A 21307-nucleotide genomic window follows, 5' to 3' on the forward strand; every position below is an offset into this window, starting at 1 on the left:
ACTCCTCCACTCACCACCAAGCTGCCTGTGTATCCATGTAACCGCTGTAAAACTGCCATGAGCCTATTGTTTGTTATTTTAGGCCTTTGATAGCCTGTCTGCGGTCCCTACTTTAAATACTCCTCCACTCACCACCAAGCTGCCTGCCCGTGTATCCATGTAACCGCTGTAAAACTGCCATGAGCCTATTGTTTGTTATTTTAGGCCTTTGATAGCCTGTCTGCGGTCCCTACTTTAAATACTCCTCCACTCATCACCAGCTGCCTGCCCGTGTATCCATGTAACCGCTGTAAAACTGCCATGAGCCTATTGTTTGTTATTTTAGGCCTTTGATAGCCTGTCTGCGGTCCCTACTTTAAATACTCCTCCACTCATCACCAGCTGCCTGCCCGTGTATCCATGTAACCGCTGTAAAACTGCCATGAGCCTATTGTTTGTTATTTTAGGCCTTTGATAGCCTGTCTGCGGTCCCTACTTTAAATACTCCTCCACTCACCACCAGCTGCCTGCCCGTGTATCCATGTAACCGCTGTAAAACTGCCATGAGCCTATTGTTTGTTATTTTAGGCCTTTGATAGCCTGTCTGCGGTCCCTACTTTAAATACTCCTCCACTCACCACCAAGCTGCCTGCCCGTGTATCCATGTAACCGCTGTAAAACTGCCATGAGCCTATTGTTTGTTATTTTAGGCCTTTGATAGCCTGTCTGCGGTCCCTACTTTAAATACTCCTCCACTCACCACCAAGCTGCCTGCCCGTGTATCCATGTAACCGCTGTAAAACTGCCATGAGCCTATTGTTTGTTATTTTAGGCCTTTGATAGCCTGTCTGCGGTCCCTACTTTAAATACTCCTCCACTCACCACCAAGCTGCCTGTGTATCCATGTAACCGCTGTAAAACTGCCATGAGCCTATTGTTTGTTATTTTAGGCCTTTGATAGCCTGTCTGCGGTCCCTACTTTAAATACTCCTCCACTCACCACCAAGCTGCCTGCCCGTGTATCCATGTAACCGCTGTAAAACTGCCATGAGCCTATTGTTTGTTGTTTTAGGCCTTCGAAGCCTGTCTGCGGTTCCTCCTTCCACTAGGCCTCCACTGACCAGACCACTGCTGCCCGTGTACCCCTGGAACCAATTTTAAAGTGCCTACAGCCAGCCCATTTTATTGTGTTAGGCCTTCGAAGCCTGTCTGCGGTCCCTCCTTCCACTAGGCCTCCACTGACCAGACCACTGCTGCCCGTGTACCCCTGGAACCAATTTTAAAGTGCCTACAGCCAGCCCATTTTATTGTGTTAGGCCTTCGAAGCCTGTCTGCGGTCCCTCCTTCCAATAGGCCTACACTGACAAAGGTACACCTGACAACAGACACATGGACCTGTAGGCATGGCCACGGAAGGTTACGTGTCCTTTGTGGCTCAATGAGTTAATGTATTGGATGCATGGTCCACACAGGGGACAGCCTGCTAAGTCTGTATGCAGTCCCTAATTCAAGTTGTCCTCAACTGAATAAAGCTGAGCTTCTACCTTCTGGCTCTCATTAAGTGTTTTTTAAAAAACAAAATGGTGGTTCCGGCCTACTAACGGTGTCTGCCCCTGCCTGGTGTTGCCCTCAACTGAATAAAGCTGAGCTTCAACCTTCTGGCTCTCATTAAGTGTTTTTTAAAAAACAAAATGCTGGTTCCGGCCTACTAACGGCTTCTGCCCCTCCCTGGTGTTGCCCTCAACTGAATAAAGCTGAGCTTCTACCTTCCGGCTCTGATTAACTGCTGTTTTTAAACACATTGCTGGTTCCGGCCTACTAACGGTGTCTGCCCCTGCCTGGTGTTGCCCTCAACTGAATAAAGCTGAGCTTCTACCTTCCGGCTCTGATTAACTGCTGTTTTTAAACACATTGCTGGTTCCGGCCTACTAACGGTGTCTGCCCCTGCCTGGTGTTGCCCTCAACTGAATAAAGCTGAGCTTCAACCTTCTGGCTCTCATTAAGTGTTTTTTAAAAAACAAAATGGTGGTTCCGGCCTACTAACGGTGTCTGCCCCTGCCTGGTGTTGCCCTCAACTGAATAAAGCTGAGCTTCAACCTTCTGGCTCTCATTAAGTGTTTTTTAAAAAACAAAATGGTGGTTAGGGCCTACTAACGGCTTCTGCCCCTCCCTGGTGTTGCCCTCAACTGAATAAAGCTGAGCTTCTACCTTCCGGCTCTGATTAACTGCTGTTTTTAAACACATTGCTGGTTCCGGCCTACTAACGGTGTCTGCCCCTGCCTGGTGTTGCCCTCAACTGAATAAAGCTGAGCTTCTACCTTCCGGCTCTGATTAACTGCTGTTTTTAAACACATTGCTGGTTCCGGCCTACTAACGGTGTCTGCCCCTGCCTGGTGTTGCCCTCAACTGAATAAAGCTGAGCTTCAACCTTCTGGCTCTCATTAAGTGTTTTTTAAAAAACAAAATGGTGGTTAGGGCCTACTAACGGCTTCTGCCCCTCCCTGGTGTTGCCCTCAACTGAATAAAGCTGAGCTTCTACCTTCCGGCTCTGATTAACTGCTGTTTTTAAACACATTGCTGGTTCCGGCCTACTAACGGTGTCTGCCCCTGCCTGGTGTTGCCCTCAACTGAATAAAGCTGAGCTTCAACCTTCTGGCTCTCATTAAGTGTTTTTTAAAAAACAAAATGGTGGTTAGGGCCTACTAACGGTGTCTGCCCCTCCCTGGTGTTGCCCTCAACTGAATAAAGCTGAGCTTCAACCTTCTGGCTCTCATTAAGTGTTTTTTAAAAAACAAAATGGTGGTTAGGGCCTACTAACGGCTTCTGCCCCTCCCTGGTGTTGCCCTCAACTGAATAAAGCTGAGCTTCTACCTTCCGGCTCTGATTAACTGCTGTTTTTAAACACATTGCTGGTTCCGGCCTACTAACGGTGTCTGCCCCTGCCTGGTGTTGCCCTCAACTGAATAAAGCTGAGCTTCAACCTTCTGGCTCTCATTAAGTGTTTTTTAAAAAACAAAATGGTGGTTCCGGCCTACTAACGGTGTCTGCCCCTGCCTGGTGTTGCCCTCAACTGAATAAAGCTGAGCTTCAACCTTCTGGCTCTCATTAAGTGTTTTTTAAAAAACAAAATGGTGTTTAGGGCCTACTAACGGTGTCTGCCCCTCCCTGGTGTTGCCCTCAACTGAATAAAGCTGAGCTTCAACCTTCTGGCTCTCATTAAGTGTTTTTTAAAAAACAAAATGGTGGTTAGGGCCTACTAACGGTGTCTGCCCCTCCCTGGTGTTGTCCTCAACTGAACAAAGCTGAGCTTCCACATTCTGGCTTTCGGCCTATACTATCAGATATTAAACTGCATTTGGCCTACTAGTGTGGTTAGGCCCTTGAAACAGTGTCTGCTGCTCTTGGGTTTGCTACTCCACTGAACAAAGCAATGCCGCCTGTTTAGTCCTGTTACCAATTTTGATCTGCATTTAGCCTACTTTATTCTTTGGCCCTATATCTGTTTCCTCATCATCCTGCCCATTGCCCAGCCACTGCTAGATGAGTCTGCTGGTACATTGACCTAGACCACTACATTCCCCTTGTACTCTACACAGCCAGAATCTGACCCTGCTGAAAGTAAGGTTCCCCTTCCCGCATATTATACCACCTTACACAGGGACAAAGAGGAAGGTGCAGATGAAAGTGCAGGTTCCTTCATCAGGTGGGGGGGCATACTCGTTGGTGACGTCACTGGCACAGGGCCCCTCAGAGTACGCAAAAGTGTCGCTGCTGGTGGGAGGCGCCCCCGCCATGCAAACACACTGCCGTACTTTGAGGGGCCCTGTGCCAGTGCCAATGCGAACGAGTGGGCCCCCCCTGCTTGCTCAGGATCACAGCACTTGCAACGTTGAAATACTTACCTCTCCCTGCTCCACCGCCATGACGTAGTCCATGTTTCCTGGGCCCACTAAAACCTTGAACCAGCCCTACCCCCACAACTTTTGCCAAATGACCCCCAATTTCCAGTGCGCAACTATTATTATAAAGTTAATTAAGATTGACAAGCTTCAGAAAACAAGAATGGATGTTTTTGGCAGTAAAATGTGCACTGTAGGTGTTTTCCTGGCCTCCACTCACTGCCGGCTATGCTTCCCCATTGACTTGCATTGGGTTTCGTGTTTCGGTCGATCCCCGACTTTTAGCGATAATCGGCCGACTTCACTCGACTCGACTCTGGACTAAATCGGGTTTCACAAAACCAGACTCGATCTTAAAAAAATGAAAGTCGCTCAACCCTAGTGACAAGTGTAGGCCTTGTGCTCTGAGAGCCCAGCTAACTTCAGGCAACACACATGAAAGAGACACAACTTGGAGTCCAAACATTTCCAAATATTAGGGGCAGACAAAAGGAAAAGTGGCATCAATTGACCCACAGTAGAAATTTGATAATGGCTGGAACAGCAGCTGTCAGCCATGGGCCTTGCATGAGGTATCAGGGTCTGAGCCAGCATTTAGAGCTTTGAATTTAAGATAAAATTGAGATGAGGTGGGTGAGGGACTGGTATAGGCCTGCTGTGCCCTGATACCTCATGCAACAGTGCAAACTGTTTTTTTGTGCAGCCACTCTCAGGTGGCACAAAAATCATCTTAATAGACCACTAATGTTAGAAAAATGTAAGGATAGCAAAACAGGTAGTTGACTGATCAATTCACCCACAGTAAAAATTTGATAATGTCACATAAGCAGTCAGCCGTGGTCAATGCATGAGGGAACAGGGTCTGTGCCATCATTTCGAGTTTTGAATTTAAGTTTAAATTAAGACGAGGTGGGTGAAGGACCGGTATAAGCCTGCTGTGCAGAAATATCAGCTTCATAGACTACTACTAACATTTAAGGATGGTAACTAAGGTACTGTAGTTGACTGAAAGTAAGTGCAGGTCTGCTGATCTTGCAGCCCTACTGCTATAGGCAGCACACATGAAGGAGACCCAACTTGGAGTCCAAACATTTCAAAATATTATTGCCACACACCACTAAAGCGGCATCAATTTCCCCAGAGTAGAAATAGTATAATGGGGCTCTGACATCCCTTTCACTACAGGCAACCCACCAGATGGAGACCCAACTTGGAGTCTCCAAAATGACAAAAAATTGTTAGTAACATCACCAGCAGTAGCAACACGGAAGCCAAAGTGTCACAGACTGAAATAACGCGAGATCAAAGCGGCACACTAAAAACTACACCATTGACTAGTCTGCTCAGTCTGCAACTGGGGTACAAAAGTCATTGGAGATCCATAACTTGTTCATCTAGATGAAAGTTAGGCGGTCTACAGTTTCAGGGGACAGCCGGATACGCTTGTCTATCAGGACATCACCAACAGTGATGAATGCACGTTCTTAGAGAAGGCTGGCTGAGGGGCATGACAAAACCTCCAAGGCGTGACAAGCGAGCTCAGGCCACTCTTTTATTTTTAAAGACCAAAATGTAAAAGGGTCCATAGCCATCAGAAGAAGTACAGGAACACAGTACCAGAACATGAACATGAACAGAACATGAATATGTCACATTAGTCAGAGCTGTGCTGTTCAGCTCCATAACTAAGCAGTTCAGGCTGTTACCAACACCAGGAACAACTGATTGGCCGGTGGTACCTAATATGTCACCAGAACCACCTTCAGTACATGAATACACCACCAGAACCACCATCAGTTTTGTGCAAACTGTATTTGTTGCTTGACGGACACAAAAACTATCAAACATATCCATTTTTCTAAAATGGAGTCTGTTTATTTTCCATTAGGTTATCTGCCAAATGCTGGACACCTTAATTAAAACCAAACTGCCCCATAATAGTTAAGCTATATTAGTTTTTGTAGCATTGGTGTCTCTGCATGCTTATGGAGCGCCCCGTCAGGGCAAAGGGGATACTTGGTGCCGTGTCCTGCGGTTCACAGGGGGATGTCATGGTGGCTGACCCTGTCCATGGCCCTGGGACGTCTGTATAAAAGGGAAAGGTCTTTAAAAGGATAAAGTTTGTGTTTGTGACACCACCTGTGGTATTCGGTCAGGGTGACCGACGCTGCTTTAAGGGGTCTGCTGGGGTGATGATATGGCAGCTAGAAGGTATACCTTCCCACAGGTGAAGTATATCCCCAGGGCTTCCCAGTGTGTAGATGGTGGAATGGTGAGATGCACAGAGAAGAACTAGGACACAAGATTGCAGTCTCTTTACCTTTACTGAAGACTTCAGCATCCACAGTCCAGAGCACCAGACAACAGGGCAGGCAGAGTCCGGCCGGTTTGGAGGCAATTCCAGAGTCCCCTTGTCCAGGTGGAAATCAATAGCCTTCCCTTGTGCTGTAGTGGTGTAGTCCCTTACGGCATAGGCTTCAAATAAGGGCCTCACAGATGTGGTGTCTCTCTCTCTGTCCCCTGTAGTCGGATAGGACAAAACCTGTATGACTGGTGGCTTGAGGCTGTTTATAGGGACTCTAGCACGCCCCGGCCTCTGAAGGGTGCCACTGTGCCTCCTGGGTGTAGGTGCGGACAAGTAACGTGCAATTAACTGTCCTGCCGGTCTCTGAAGTAAGGCATAGAGGTCCTTACTACCTCAGTGTTCCGTCTACCGGTGTTCTGTGCCTCAGAAGGAGGCAGCCTGCTCCTGGCTGGTCCCCTTCTGGTATCCTCTCCTGTGATTTGCTTTCCTGCACGCTCACTGCAACGTATTCTGCTTTCTGAAATGTCTCCTTCTGGGAGCTGCAGCTCTTAGGGCATGCACAGCTCCGTGGACCCTCTGTCCTCCTCAGATGGATGTCTGGAACTTTCTAACTTTCCCTACAAACTACCAGTTATATATATATGGGGAGTCACCTAGTAAATAGGATCAAAAGCTCCCCCTGTTGGCCTGGAGTGTGAATATGTGGCATGCTTGTGGTACCTGGATGCAGTTATCCTTCCTTGCCTCCAAACCTAACATCACTTTCCCCGTGAGGAAAGCGACATTACTGTGATGACCAGGACCCTGGGGCCCCCCCCTCCCCCCCTCCCCCCGTTAAATCCAGTACTCCCGGACTGGGAAAAGAAGAACAACAATACATGATAGCAAAAAAGACATACAATTTTTAAAATGCTATAAAACTTATAAAACTAATTATTATTATATAACTAGAGCTTCCCTTTATGGGAGGTGAGGACACTTTAACGTTGCATGAACTATTTACATTGATTACGTACTTTTGTGAATAGAGAATTTTAATAAAGCAATATAACTATGAACTAACTGTGAAATACAATTACCCACTACGGGTATACTATCTTAGGACTTCAAAGTACAAAACAATCATTTTATCTGTACTCTTTTCCAAGTGCAAAACTTTCTATCAACCCCCACGGGCTCACTATATCTTCTTCTCAGTTTATTCAAAAGTGCATCATTAATCATTTTCCTACTATCTGCCTAAATCTAAATCTCAACTTTATTACTATTTACTATATTAACTCTTTAATATATTAACTTTCCATCTTGCAACATACAAGTCTATCTGGCAAAGTGCAACAACTAAACATTCCCTTTAAGGGTTCAAACAGTATTCAAGTCTTTCAATGAGGTAGTGCAAATAATACTCAAGTCAATCAATAACGTTGTAACAGCAGAAACCATGCGAGGGACCCGTCATTAACCCCCAACATTGGTTTTGGCGGGCTACAAGGCATGTATCCAGACCTGGAATCCTCTGACCTCCTCAGACTGAAGTCTGGGACTTTCTAACTTTCCCTACAGACTACCAGTTATATATATGTGGGGAGTCACCTAGTAAATAGGATCAAAAGCTCCCCCTGGTGGAATGGAGTGTGAATATGTTGCATGCTTGTGGTACCTGGATGCAGTTATGCTTCCTTGCCTCCAAACGTAACATCACTCTCCCCGTGAGGAAAGCGACATTACTGTGATGACCAGGACCCTGGGGCGTCACACTTACCCCCTCCTCTGGCAGGGAATCCGACTCACTCACCTCACTGACGCCAGTCCCTCACCTCCTCCTCCTTCCTCTGCTGCCCGAAGCCGGGACACTGCTCACAGATCCCCGTGCACTGTGCTTAGGGCGCCCTCATGCTCCTCATCTCAGATGGTCACTGCACGCCATCCTAAAATGTCCCCAGCCAATGCCTGGGAGACACTTATTGTTTAAGACATCTTCACATGCTAGGAGATTCCCAAGCAATGCGTTATGTCAGTAGTCTGCATGCCTGTACCTGCCAGTCAGTTTGTCCATCCTGAACATATGTGCCCGTACTTGCCGCGTTTTCCTGTATTCCATCTGTGCCTGCCAGTATCTATTTGCCTGCATATCAGCCGTGTCTGCCAACACCTGCCTGTCTGTACATCAGCCATGTCTGCCAGTACCTGCCATACCTGCTTGCTCCTGCCATTACAGCTTCCTGTCCCTTTGGGGGTCAGCTGCCGTGTGTCCGAGGTCTGTCCTGGAATAGCATCTGGCATCCATCCGGAGCCAAGACTAACGCCACCATCAGGGGCTCTAGCGAAGAATCGGGTGGTTGCTTAGTCACGCCCCTCCAGGCTCCTCTGGGTCCACAGCACAGTGGTTCCACCACCCAGCTTGTTATAGTTTCCATGTCTATCCATGGGTTTGACATTAAAAATATAGGACATCAGGGATAAATTGATATTTCCCCCCCATGTTGTGTAAAAGGTCCTCAGAAAATGAATGATTCGATATCTAACTTTCCAAATTGTCTCTTCAGAGAGGAAGATGACTAGAACTCTAGTGCCACCTATTGGAAGTAGCAATCCTAACAGTCAATGTCGAGCCTTGTCACATGACTTAGGATAATAGCCAAACCAGAATCTCAATTTGCAGACACTGTGTTTCGGGGTTCTGCCCCTCGTCAGTGCAAAGTGGAGATCTGGTTTGGCTGACTGAGAGGCGTCTGATCGGGATCCAAGAAGTATCATTTCTCTCTCCGCAATTCCTTTGCTTTGGGGCAAAGGGAAGCCGTTGGCTTCATCTGCCTATGGCACCAAAATACCTTGTCCCAGCCTTGGTCATGCTCAATTGTAAGAAAATGAAAATTGCTGAATGACTGAATCCTTCTTAAGACAAACACCAATGTGGTCCAATAGCCCCAATATCTATAATGGGGTCTGTCAGGTTGCTGTCTTATTGTTTGGCATTTTTTACGCAACCTGCAATTATATCTTCAATTCTGATATGAACTTATCAGTCAACGTTGATAATCACAACTGTTTATCTCAGAGAATAAGCTAATAGCCAATACGGTAATATGGGCCCCACAATTTAGGGGTATAGTCATTCAAAAAAGTTAAAATAAGTCTCCACCTCAGGCTCTGAATCAAGGTATCCTCTATGTGTAGAATGTTCTAAATTTAGAAAAGTGTTTCTTAATTTGTGAACAATATTCTGCACATTCTGTACAGAATGATTTAAATCCGGTATATGTGTGACTGACACGTGCTTTGTGAGTCTGGGTTTACACATATGAGGAAGGTTTGACTGATACTCAAGAAGATTCTCAGATGATGATTCAAACTTGTGTGAAGTTTCCAAGCAAGAAATGTGACCAAACAAGACTTCTGGAACATAGAGACAGTTTGTTGCATGGCAACAACGAATGTTATTCAGACCATCCAAAAATGTGAAGTATTTCATACAGGGTATGACTTCTCTCCACCTGGTAAGGTATGAGAGCTGCTATAGGTGGTACAGTTCATTGTGCTTGAGGAGACCCATATCAGTGGTGTGGCATAAGGGAGCACATAGCCGGTTGCATCAGGTGCCAAATTCTACAGAGGTCCAAATTTTTATCCCCCACAGCCAATAATGTTTCTTCTGGGAGTGGTGCATGGGCAAACAACACGTATGTAATAAAAACAGCATGGTTACTCAGTGCTTAGCCCTATAGCTTTGCAGCTCTGCAGTACTGGGTTCAAATGCCACCAAGGACAATATCTGCAAGGAGTTTATATGTTCTCCTCATTTCGTCCCATGCTTTTAAAATGTACTGACAGGGAATTCAGATTGTTAGCCCCTGTGGTGACAGTGATAATGTCTGTAAAGGGTTGTATAAGTGAGTATAATAAAAAAAAGTAAAAAAATATAATAATGCATTACTGCATAGGGGCACAACATACTTGCCTTACTTCAGGCACTGGTGACCCATGCTACACCACTGACTCATAGGCCCATCTGCTTCATAAAAAGACCGGTATTATAAATGGTTCATTATTGATGGGCACTCTGTTATCAATATTGGGCCCAAGAACTTCAATCTAAACTCTGATAAGAAATTCTCTGGTCCACAGAACAAACACCGTTTTTGGAATGTCTTTTAATATATCTGTCTAATAGATGTCACTGTTTGATCTCCACTCTAGCTAGCCTCACCAGACTTACCATCAGATTAGCAGATAATTACGGTAGATGTAAACAATCAGTTCTTTATCGCTGTTCCTTGGAGATTAAGAAATCCATCATTAAAAGCAGGAACGTGTGACCATGCCATTTCCATATTTCTTTTATGATGAGCTTTCCCTCCAACCTATGAACAGCAGACCCTGTGTAAAAGACAAGCGCATACTGTTTTGTTGATGAAGGCTTATGTGTGTCTCTGGGGCCCTAGGCCACATGATAGGCACATGAGTATTTTTGTAAGAAGTTATATGAACTCCACAGTGTGGTGCCTATTTACAGCATGACAATCTGCTATTGAAGCAATTAGTCTAGGTGAGAAGACCACCACAATATAACATGTGATGAGACATAGCACAAATTCCTGTATGCTTTTGTGCTATATTACTAACACAGATAATAATAATAATAATTTTTATTTATATAGCGCCAACATATTCCGCAGCGCTTTACAACTTATAGAGGGGACTTGTACAGACAATAGACATTACAGCATAACAGAAATCACAGTTCAAAATAGATACCAGGAGGAGTGAGGGCCCTGCTCGCAAACTTACAACCTATGAGGAAAAGGGGAGACACGAGAGGTGGACTTTGTTCATGACGGTTATGCCATTTTAAACTTTTTTCTTCAAATACCTCACATAACATTTTGATTATGTGCCAGTGATGAGCAGTATTTGGGAAGAGTGATATCTGGAGCGAACAACATAGATTTCACAAATTGTGATTGCTGAAGAATGTCCAAATTTTGCAATAGAAATAAATAGTAGTAGTTGTGTCACTTAAAGAGGTTGTCCCCTACTTTAACAATGATGATCTACCTTCAGGATAGATCATCCATGTCTGATCAGTGGAGGCATGAAACCTGGCACCCTGACCCATCAGCTGTCCTAGGTGCTGGCGGCTGGAAGTGCTCAATTACGGAGCTTCTCAGTCTACTGATAGTGGCCTCTCCACCCGCAATACTCAGACTGTGCAGGGAGTCCATGTGATACCATTCAGGGTCAGGAATTATGACTGTACTGAACCCTTTATTTTTCCATGATAGTTTGTTGACACTTTATTATCTAAAGTCATTGAATTTGGAGCTTTTTGGAGGGATGCCACAACTATAGACACAACTCACCCATAACCGTTCAGGGTCTGTAGGAAGGAAAACAAGTGGAAAATCCACACTGCTGGTAGATGACTGTAAATCCAGGTCCACACTAGGGTAATATGCATTTTTTAAATTTTGTCTATGTGTTTCGAAGTACCATACTTCTTCAGGACAAAAAACATCATATGGTGTTTTGTCCTGAAGAAGAAGAAAAAGTATGGTACTTCTAAAGCATCATATGTTTTTTTATCCTGAAGAACAACTATGGTATTTTGAAATTCGTAGACAAAATAAAAAACTGCATATTAACCCGGAGTGGACCTAGATTTAATGTCATCTTCAACTTGGTCTTTGAAGCCATGGACCTGCTGCAGCTGTGATTATATGCCTTCTTAAATGTTGTGCGATAACAACATAATCAGGTTAGCCTAACCTTTATTTGTTTTATCAAATTTTAACCGGATTAGACCCTATATTGCACTTTTCTCTCTTCCTTAAGCTTTTTACCATTCAGGGTATGTAAACCACACATTATGGCAGGAAGGAAAAATTATTAAAAAAAATGAAGTAAAACCAGTACAAGAGTAAAATAGTGAGGCTAATTTTATCATGGTCTGTAGAACCCAATTGTATAGTAAATTAAGATAGGCGACAATCATATTCAACAGCTTTTTGATACATTATCTGTTTCTTGGCTGAGATCTTGATTTCTTCTTTGTCTCCTCATGTCTCCTCATCTGTTCAAGTCTATTGCCCATAGCTTTTCTTGGATTCCCATCTGTATTCTAGGACATATGTAAAATGTGACCATTCTTCCATGAACAACATATAAAGAAGACATGTAAAATAAGAGCAGATGAACTGTGCACAATATGGTGCTTTCTATAGGTCAATGTAGATCTCTAGGGGGAAATAAAATCTATAAAATGTCAGGGTTGGAATAAATAAATCTAGTTCTGACCTTTCGCCCTATCTAAAACTATTATACCTGTTGACTGACATGCCTTAAAACCTTTTTCTGAAACTATAATGTCAAGGAACGATCCTTGGGGCAGATGAAAGTTTTCTCCACAATCGAGAAAATTGGTCCGACTATGTTAATCACACTCTGATCAGACTCTGATCTGAGTTTGATCAGAGTGTGATCCAATTTTTTCTTGGAGGTAGCAAGAAAACAAAAAGTTTCTCCACTTTTGCTATAATGTGGTCCAAATGTGGTCCAGTATTTTCCACAAACCCAAAGACATAAATAGGAGGCAAATGATAGGCAAATCATACATTCTGAGTTTTTTTCCTTGGACCAACTGAGTCTAAGAAAAAATCAGACATGTGCACAGTCCCATAGAATAACATGTGGACGAGTGCTATCCTTCTAAACGTAGGATAGCAAATTATTTGAATAAGGGTGCAGACAAATGGCCATATTACTGGCACAAGGGTCGTGCTCTCCAAACCTGAGTGTGACAGCCGCATAGAGATACATGCTGTCATGCTCAAGTCAGAAGAGCCGCCGGCCAGTCCAAGCATTGTGACACAATCCTCGCATGAGTAATATGGCACACTGACTGCACCCTTAAATGTTCATCTGCCCGGACCCTTAAGGCAGGTCATAATGATCAGAAATGTAGGGCTTTGACACATGGCAGCCCCATGACTTTTCACTGTGTAGTATATAAACATAAGGGTGAATGACCTCGGGGAGATCAAAACATCCAACACCGCGGAGACACCATCACGTGTTTCTCAATGCAGTGATCCAGAACACTGCCCCCATCCCTTATGGGAAATATGCAAATGCATGTAGAAAAGCTGCATAGGTGGTTTTCCTTTATTGGATGCTGCCCTTCCCGTGGTTGTTCCTTCCCGGTGAAAGACCTGGCTATTCATTGCTTGCGTTGAGAAACACGTGATGGTGTCTCCGCAGCTTTTCTACATGCATTTGCATATTTCCCATAAGGGATGGGGGCAGTGTTCTGGATCACTGCGTTGAGAAACACATGATGGTGTCTCCGCGGTGTTGGATGTTTTGATCTCCCCGAGGTCATTCACCCTTATGTTTATAGTCTTTTCACCAGGCACTGCTCCTAATAGCCAGTTTCCTACTCCACACTGATGAGGGGCAAATACCCCGAAACAGCTGTCTGGATGGATACCATGTTTTGGCATAGGTGGTTTTCCTTTATTGGATGCTGCCCTTCCCGTGGTTGTTCCTTCCCGGTGAAAGACCTGGCTATTCATTGCTTGCGTTGAGAAACACGTGATGGTGTCTCCGCTGCTTTTCTACATGCATTTTCACTGTGTAGTGACTTGCTGACAACTGCACATCAGCTACTATTGAATTGAAAGGATAGGTCATCAACAATAACCTGGGCTAACCCTTATAATAGTATAGCTACACATCACAATTTGGAGCTCTAACATTCAGATGGCTACTGATATTAGAAGAACACTGGTGTTTTCTTCTAAGTACAGTGCTACTCCTGTCCAGAGGATGTGTGTGGTAATGCAGCTCAATCCTGCTCCCTAACAACCCATCTGCTATACTAGACACTACCCATAGACAGAGGTTGTGCTTGTTTCTAAAAAAATTATGATTATTTTGTTCATTTCCACAGGGACAATCATCACAAACACTTGGAACAGATGAAATTCTAATGATAATTGCTTGGTGCAAAGGGCCGTTAGTCCCAAGGTCCCTTGTAGACTCAGTCACCATGTAATACTAGACGTCTAAAGACTCCACTGCATGGAGGTGAATGGAGAAGCCATTGACTTGTTCAGCGCATGGACAATATGCTCAGGGAGATGCTACAAATTTTCCAAGGTTAGCCTCTGCCATGGTTTTGTCGCTAAATGTATAGTCCCCAGATCCCAAACTCCACATTAAGGGTACCGTCTCACAGTGGCACTTTGGTCGCTACGATGGCACGATCCGTGACGTTCCAGCGATATTCATACAATCTCGCTGTGTCTGACACGCAGCAGCGATCAGGGACCCCGCTGAGAATCGTACGTCGTAGCAGATCGTTTGAAACTTTATTTCGTCCCTGGATCACCCGCTGTCATCGCTGGATCGGTGTGTGTGACACCGATCCAGCGATGTGTTCGCTTGTAACCAGGGTAAACATCGGGTTACTAAGCGCTGGGCCGCGCTTAGTAACCCGATGTTTACCCTGGTTACCATTGTAAATGTAAAAAAAAACACTACATACTCACCTTCTGATGTCTGTCACGTCCCTCGCCGTCAGCTTCCTGCACTGACTGTGAGCGCCGGCCGTAAAGTAAAAGCAGAGCACAGCAGTGACGTCAACGCTGTGCTGTGCTTTACAGCCGGCACTGACACAGTCAGTGCGGGAAGCTGATGGCGAGGGACGTGACAGTCATCGGAATGTGAGTATGTAGTGTTTTTGTTTTTTTTACATTTACAATGGTAACCAGGGTAAACATTGGGTTACTAAGCACGGCCCTGCGCTTAGTAACCCGATGTTTACCCTGATTACCCGGTGACTTCGGCATCGTTGGTCGCTGGAGAGCTGTCTGTGTGACAGCTCTCCAGCGTCCACACAACGACTTACCAACGATCACGGCCCGGTCGTATCGCTGGTCGTGATCGTTGGTAAATCGTTTAGTGTAACGGTACCCTTAGAAGAGCATTTCCTATTATATAAGCCCGCATATGAACTTTTTTCTCTAAATCTGTGCATATGTGGTAGTATACTGTTAGTGTGTTAATATAATCACCTACCATCATCTTCTCCAGCTCATTCTATGCTCTTTGCGTGTGTCCGAAGTATCTTTTACAATGTAAGATTATGTAACCTACTGTAGTTCTGAAACTCCTTAAGCTTACATTGAAAAATCCACTTCCGGGTCACAAAGAGTGCAGGGTGATTCAGAGTCTACAGAGGGCTGATGTCACTCAGAAGAGGATTGGAGTGGTGTTGGAAACAGGTGAAGATGGCGATAGGTGACAGTACATACACATGTACAAAGATATAAGCAAAATAGAAGATCTTCTTTAAATAGTGAAGATCAAAGAAGGATTAAGAAGCAAATAATACATTTTCTGAAGTGATAAAGTCACTTTTTTTGGGGAATACTATATCTGATTAAAATTGGTGACTCTGTCGCGCAGCGCGATGCAGTAGCAGTGGGTGAGGCACTCGTCTTCTCCTGTTGGGCCCCGGCACACTACAGTGTGTCCTGGCTAGGTGTTGGTGAAGTGAGGGCCCTGAGCCCGTGCAGGCTGCATGTAGTCGGTGGTGTGGGCTGGCAAGGACCATAGATATCACAGTTGAGTAAAGGAGACCAGCGTTGCAAAAATAACTCTTTAGTAGATGTTAACTTGGTAAAGATTGTGGAGATGGGATAGCAAGTAGAAAGTCTTATGGATGTTTCCTTCACAGGATAAACCACTTTTCTTCACACAAGATCCTTCCTTTGTAGTTCCACTCCATGGCTCTGCAGCTGATCTGTTTTGTCCTACGTCACCACTAGAGATTAGCGAACCTTTCAAGTGTTCACAGAACGGTTCGTCGAATGTATCTGAACCCCATTGAATTCAATGGGAGGCAAAACCAAATGCATCGACAACACCTTAATAGGGGCCAAAAATCTTCCCAAACATCTCAGATTAATGGTTGACACTAGCAAAAGTGGCATCAATTGACCCAGAGTGCAAATAGTATAATTGGATGCATGAGACAGGACTTGGACCAGCATTTCTTGCTGAAACATTGATCAGTAACAGGTGGATGAGTGACAGTTGTAGGCCTGGTGCTCTGAGAGGTCTGCCAAATGCAGGCAACACACATGAAGGAGACCCAACTTGAAGTCCAATCATTTCCAATAATTAGGGGCAGACACTTTGTTCTGCTGGTGCACGTGCTGGTCTGAAAAATGTGTGAAACGACAAATTGTATATGCCACTTACACTGCTGCTGCAAATGTTTTTGTGTTGATGACTCGATGTTCCTGGGGTTGGAAGTCTATAACTGCGATGTACAATGTGTACCTCACTGCTGTTTTGGGTAAAACCACTCTTAACATTGTGTACAGGCGTGTTTCAATACTCCAGCATACGCGTGTCCCTTTCCAGGGGGCAATGCATCTGGCAAAATTTACTTTTCTACCGTGGATCTAACTGAGTGGCAACCCAGTAGTCAGCACTCTTTCTAATCCTAACAATACAGGCATCATGTTGCAGATAGTGAAACAAGAAGGCACTCATGTGTTGGGTGTTTCCATGAGGTCCAAGTCCATGGTGTGTTGGTGGCAGGGTAACACTTCAGCTCATTTACTCCATCCCCTCCCACCAACCAAGGACAACAGAGAGGGGATCATTATCCTCTTCATCTCCTGACAATTGCTCCTCATCCACCTCCATTTGATCCTCGGCTCCTACATCTACAGGAACAGTTTTTATGGTACCATGAGCTGTAGGATTAGACTTAGAGATATTATTATCCCTTTTGCATCCTTCTCTGCTACCATCTTTACTCTGGGACCACCACCTCCTCCTGCAGACTATTCAATATGTGCTCCAGCATGTAGATGACCATAACAGTGATGCTAATTACGGCATCATCAGCGCTAGCCATAATAGTAGCCATTTTGAAACTATGCAGAAGGATGCAGAGGTCCTTCATCTGTGCCCATTCCACAAGCATAATTTGCACCACTTCTGTACTGCGTTAGCTCAGGCTGTGTAAAAGGAAATACTGCACCAGGGCTGCCACAGTCGCTGCAACATTTACACAGTGTCATTCCACCATGTCGGCACATTGCAAATCAAATGGTTAACCAGTAGGCCGAAAGACAATAACCTGTGGGGTGAGATCGGCGGAAGTGAGCATACAGTGACCATGCTTTCTGCCACAGCTCATCCAGGCCAGGATAGTGGAGGAGAAATTGCTGTACCACCAGGTTGAGGATGTGAGCCATGGAAAGCATGTGTATGAGGTTGCCATGGTGTAGGGCCGCCACCAGGTTCACATCGTTATCGCACACGGCCTTTCCTGTCTCCAGGTTCAGTGGACACACCCATTGCTCAAACTTGGCCTGTATAGCTGTCCACAACCCTTGAGATGTGTAACTGCGATCTCCAAGGCATATTAATTTAAAAACTGCCTGATTGCGGTGAGCTCTGGTTGCGTAGTACGGAGGTGGGGGAGCTTCTCTCTGCACTGTTGAAACACTTGTCTCATTAAGGGACAGGCTGAGGGTGCAGGTGGAGGCCCTAGAGAAGTTGGAGGAGCCAGAAGCAGTGGAGGAAGTGTTAGATGCAGAGGTTTGTCCTGCAAAGCTTGAGGATTCCAAGACTTGCGGAGCAGCCCCTTGCTCCCCAGCCACCACAGCCACCAGAGTCACCCAGTGCCCAGTTAGCGAGATGTAACGCCCCTGCCCATGTTTGCTTGTCCAGGTGTCAGTGGTGAAATGCACTGACAGACATAGATTTTTTTTAGGGAATGGGTGATGTTGTCTGCGACATGCTGGTGTAGCGCAGGCACAACTTTCTTAAAGAAGTAATGTCGAATGGGCAACTGGTACTGGGGGACAGCGACGGCCATCAACTTTCGGAAACTGTCTGTATCCACCAGGTGGAAAGACAGCATTTCTGTGGCCAACAGATTGGAGATGGTGGAGTTCAAGCTCTTAGGAAACATTATTTTACGTGACCACAACTGCCGGACCAAGGGCTTGGTTGCTGTGCTGAGAGAGGGTGGAGTAGGTTGAACATGACAAACTGCTGGTCTGTGAGTCAGTGAGGTGCAGGCGGAGATGTTATGGTGGATTGAGAAAGATGAGGTGTGTTCGGTGAAACAAAAACAGCAGGCATGTCCACTTCCATAATAGCTGAAGGGCTCTCACTCACCTCGACTGTAAAGGGTAAACAAGTGGAGATGCTGTGGCCAGAGACCTGTATTAGAACACTTGCCATGGTGACGGAGGAGGAAGAAAGGAGGAGGATGGGGGATAAAGAAACAACAGATGTGCAGTGTGATTCCTAGACTAAGGCATGTTGATTGCGCATGTGCCGGTTCACGCATGTAGGAGTGAAATTATTGCAATTTTTGCCTCTACTGAGTTGTTTTTTTCAAAGTTGGCAGATAACGTGAGTTAGGTCATCCTTTGCAGTCTCAAAAAAGGCCCAGGCTAGGCAACCTTCACCCTGGTGACAAGGGTCTGGAATCTGCTTGGACCCTACTTCATCTGGTCCGGATCCAACAGGAAAAAATTTTGAGCATCATTGCAGATGCTTTCCTCCTCTGGATTCTATGAATCCTTGGAGCAGACAGCTGATGCCAATGGAATAGAATGTGTGAACAGCTCTGCAGACTGGTCTATCTGTGGTTACTCACAGTCAGTTGAGTGGCTGGAAAGTTGTAATGCAGGGAGAAACAAGGGTGATTGGGGTACCACCTCTGAAGATTGTTCTGTGTGTAATATTATGGTGGAAGAAGAGGAGAGTGGCCACTTGATGCAGCGCTTGCCATCCACTGTTGCACATGCTCTTTCTGACCCACATCTACAAGGCGTACAGCTGTGTGGCTGCCAAAGAGACAGTGTTTGTTCTGTAGAGCTTTTACTAACATTACTACCTAACCCACAAACATGTCGAACACCAAGCCTATTTCCCCCTCCACCATGACCTCACTTTTTCCAATTCATGTTGTATGCACTCACTCCTACCCTCTTTTAACCAGCTACTTCACAACCCTAGGCCCAGGCCTGTGTTACACCCGGTCCAGTCCCTGTACTTTCGTGGGGTCCTCATCGGGACTCCCACTCTGTGCCGGCTCCATGCTGTCCTGATGCAGCCTCTGCTTCCCCTCTCTCCTCTGCTTCCTAGAGGTCGGCCAGCAGGTTCTTGGGCAGAGTGCTTAGGTCGTGCGCTCTCTCCTGATCTCTTAAAGAGACAGCACGCATTTTTCAAAAAGTAGTTCTGACCAATGGCTTGTTAGTGATCACTATTTCTAGCCTCTCCACCATAGGGAGAGTTCCGGAGCAACAAGTATCCTATGTTGCTAACGTCCGGTTTCTGCTAGCATGTGCTTCTGTTTCTGAAGTTCTTTGCCAGTGCTCCACTTACACTGTATGTCTCCACAGACTATCTGCTACCCATTACCCGGCTATCCAGGACAACGTATGATCTGTCTACAGCAGTTCCGTCTCGTCCTGCCATTCAGTCATCCGTACCTCAGGACAACATCAGTACCGCTGGTACCAGCTCCTACTTGTACCCCCGTTATCCATCGATTAGCTCCACGTCATCTGCTAACCCTGCTTGTCGGTCTGTCCCGCTGGGACAGCTGCCACGAGTCCGGGGTCTAACTGGAGGTAGCACCCGTGTCCCTCAGGCATTCTATTCTGACCCTGTTCAAGGGGACTTACCACGGGTGTCTGGGGCTCATGTAGTCATGCCCCCTTTGGAGCCCCCCGGGACCATGGTCCCGAGGTTCCACGTTAAACTTCAATAAAAATGAATGTGAACGTCACCATCTGTGCCTCCGTTTCCATTCGTTATAACCTGTCAGCCATGTGTCACTAAATGAACAATCACTGTTTATTTTCTGAGATAGTGTGCCTGAACAACAATATTAGTCCTAATGATTTTGATTATCAAATGGGGCCAGGTGCCTACACCCCAATATTTGCCCTAACAATTTTGATTAGCAAATGGGGCCTCCTGGCTGCACCCCAATATTATTCCAAATTATTTTGAATAGGAAATGTGGACTCCTGCCTGCACAACACTATTAGCACAAACTAGTTAGATGCTGGAAGATCGATTTCACATAGGACAGGATCCTATCTAACTTTATGACAACTTGCAGGAGCAGCCTCAATGCACTGTTACACTGACAAAGTGGCACCAGCAAAACAGCATGTCCACTTTTTATATAGTTTAACATAGTTTTTAAGGTTGAAGGAAGACTTTAAGTCCATCTAGTTCAACCCATAGCCTAACCTAACATGCCCTAACATGTTGATCCAGAGGAAGGCAAAAAACCCCTTGTATCAAACAGTAAGCTCCACATTGGGGGAAAAAATTCCGTTCCGACTCCACATACGGCAATCAGACTAGTTCCCTGGATCAACACCCTTTCAAGGAATCTAGTGTAAATAACTTGTAACATTATACTTTTCAAGAAAGGCATCCAGTCCCTTCTTAAATTTTAGTAATGAGTCACTGATTACAACATCATACGGCAGAGAGTTCCATAGTCTCACTGCTCTTACAGTAAAGAATCGGCGTCCGTTATTATGATTAAACCTTCTTTCCTTCAGACATAGAGGATGCCCCCTTGTCCCCGTCTCAGGTCTACGAGTAAAAAGATCATTAGAAAGGTCTTTGTACTGTCCCCTCATGTATTTATACATTGTAATAAGATCACCCCTTAGGGTACCGTCACACAGTGCCATTTTCATCGCTACGACGGCACGATTCGTGACGTTCTAGCGATATCGTTACGATATCGCTGTGTCTGACACGCTACTGCGATCCGGATCCCCGCTGAGAATCGTACGTCATAGCAGATCGTTTGAAACTTTCTTTCGTCGTCTAGTGTCCCGTTGTGGCGGCATGATTGCATTGTGTGACACAGGTTGTATACGATGTGCGCACAGTAACCAACGGCTTCTACATCGCAAATACGTCATGAAATTATCGCTCCAGCGCCGTGTATTGCAACGTGTGACCGCAGTCTACGACGCTGGAGCGATAATCATACGACGCTGCTACGTCACGAATCGTGCCGTCGTAGCGATGAAAATGGCACTGTGTGACG

The 21307-nt window shown here is 45.5% G+C and overlaps 1 long non-coding RNA gene across 1 annotated transcript in view; it reads right to left on the reverse strand.

The window, feature by feature from the left end:
- The window catches only part of LOC143793760 (uncharacterized), a 71730-nt gene that overhangs the window by 19253 nt on the left and 31170 nt on the right, over window positions 1–21307 (reverse strand). Inside the window, exons 3-4 of the long non-coding RNA XR_013220245.1 lie at window positions 12196–12301; window positions 10400–10560 (exon numbers count right to left, since the gene is read on the reverse strand). This is a non-coding gene — a long non-coding RNA (uncharacterized LOC143793760). The remainder of the gene's footprint in view (window positions 1–10399; window positions 10561–12195; window positions 12302–21307) is intronic.

The sequence above is a fragment of the Ranitomeya variabilis genome, chromosome 1 (genome assembly GCF_051348905.1).
Source record: "Ranitomeya variabilis isolate aRanVar5 chromosome 1, aRanVar5.hap1, whole genome shotgun sequence".
NCBI lineage: Eukaryota > Metazoa > Chordata > Amphibia > Anura > Dendrobatidae > Ranitomeya > Ranitomeya variabilis.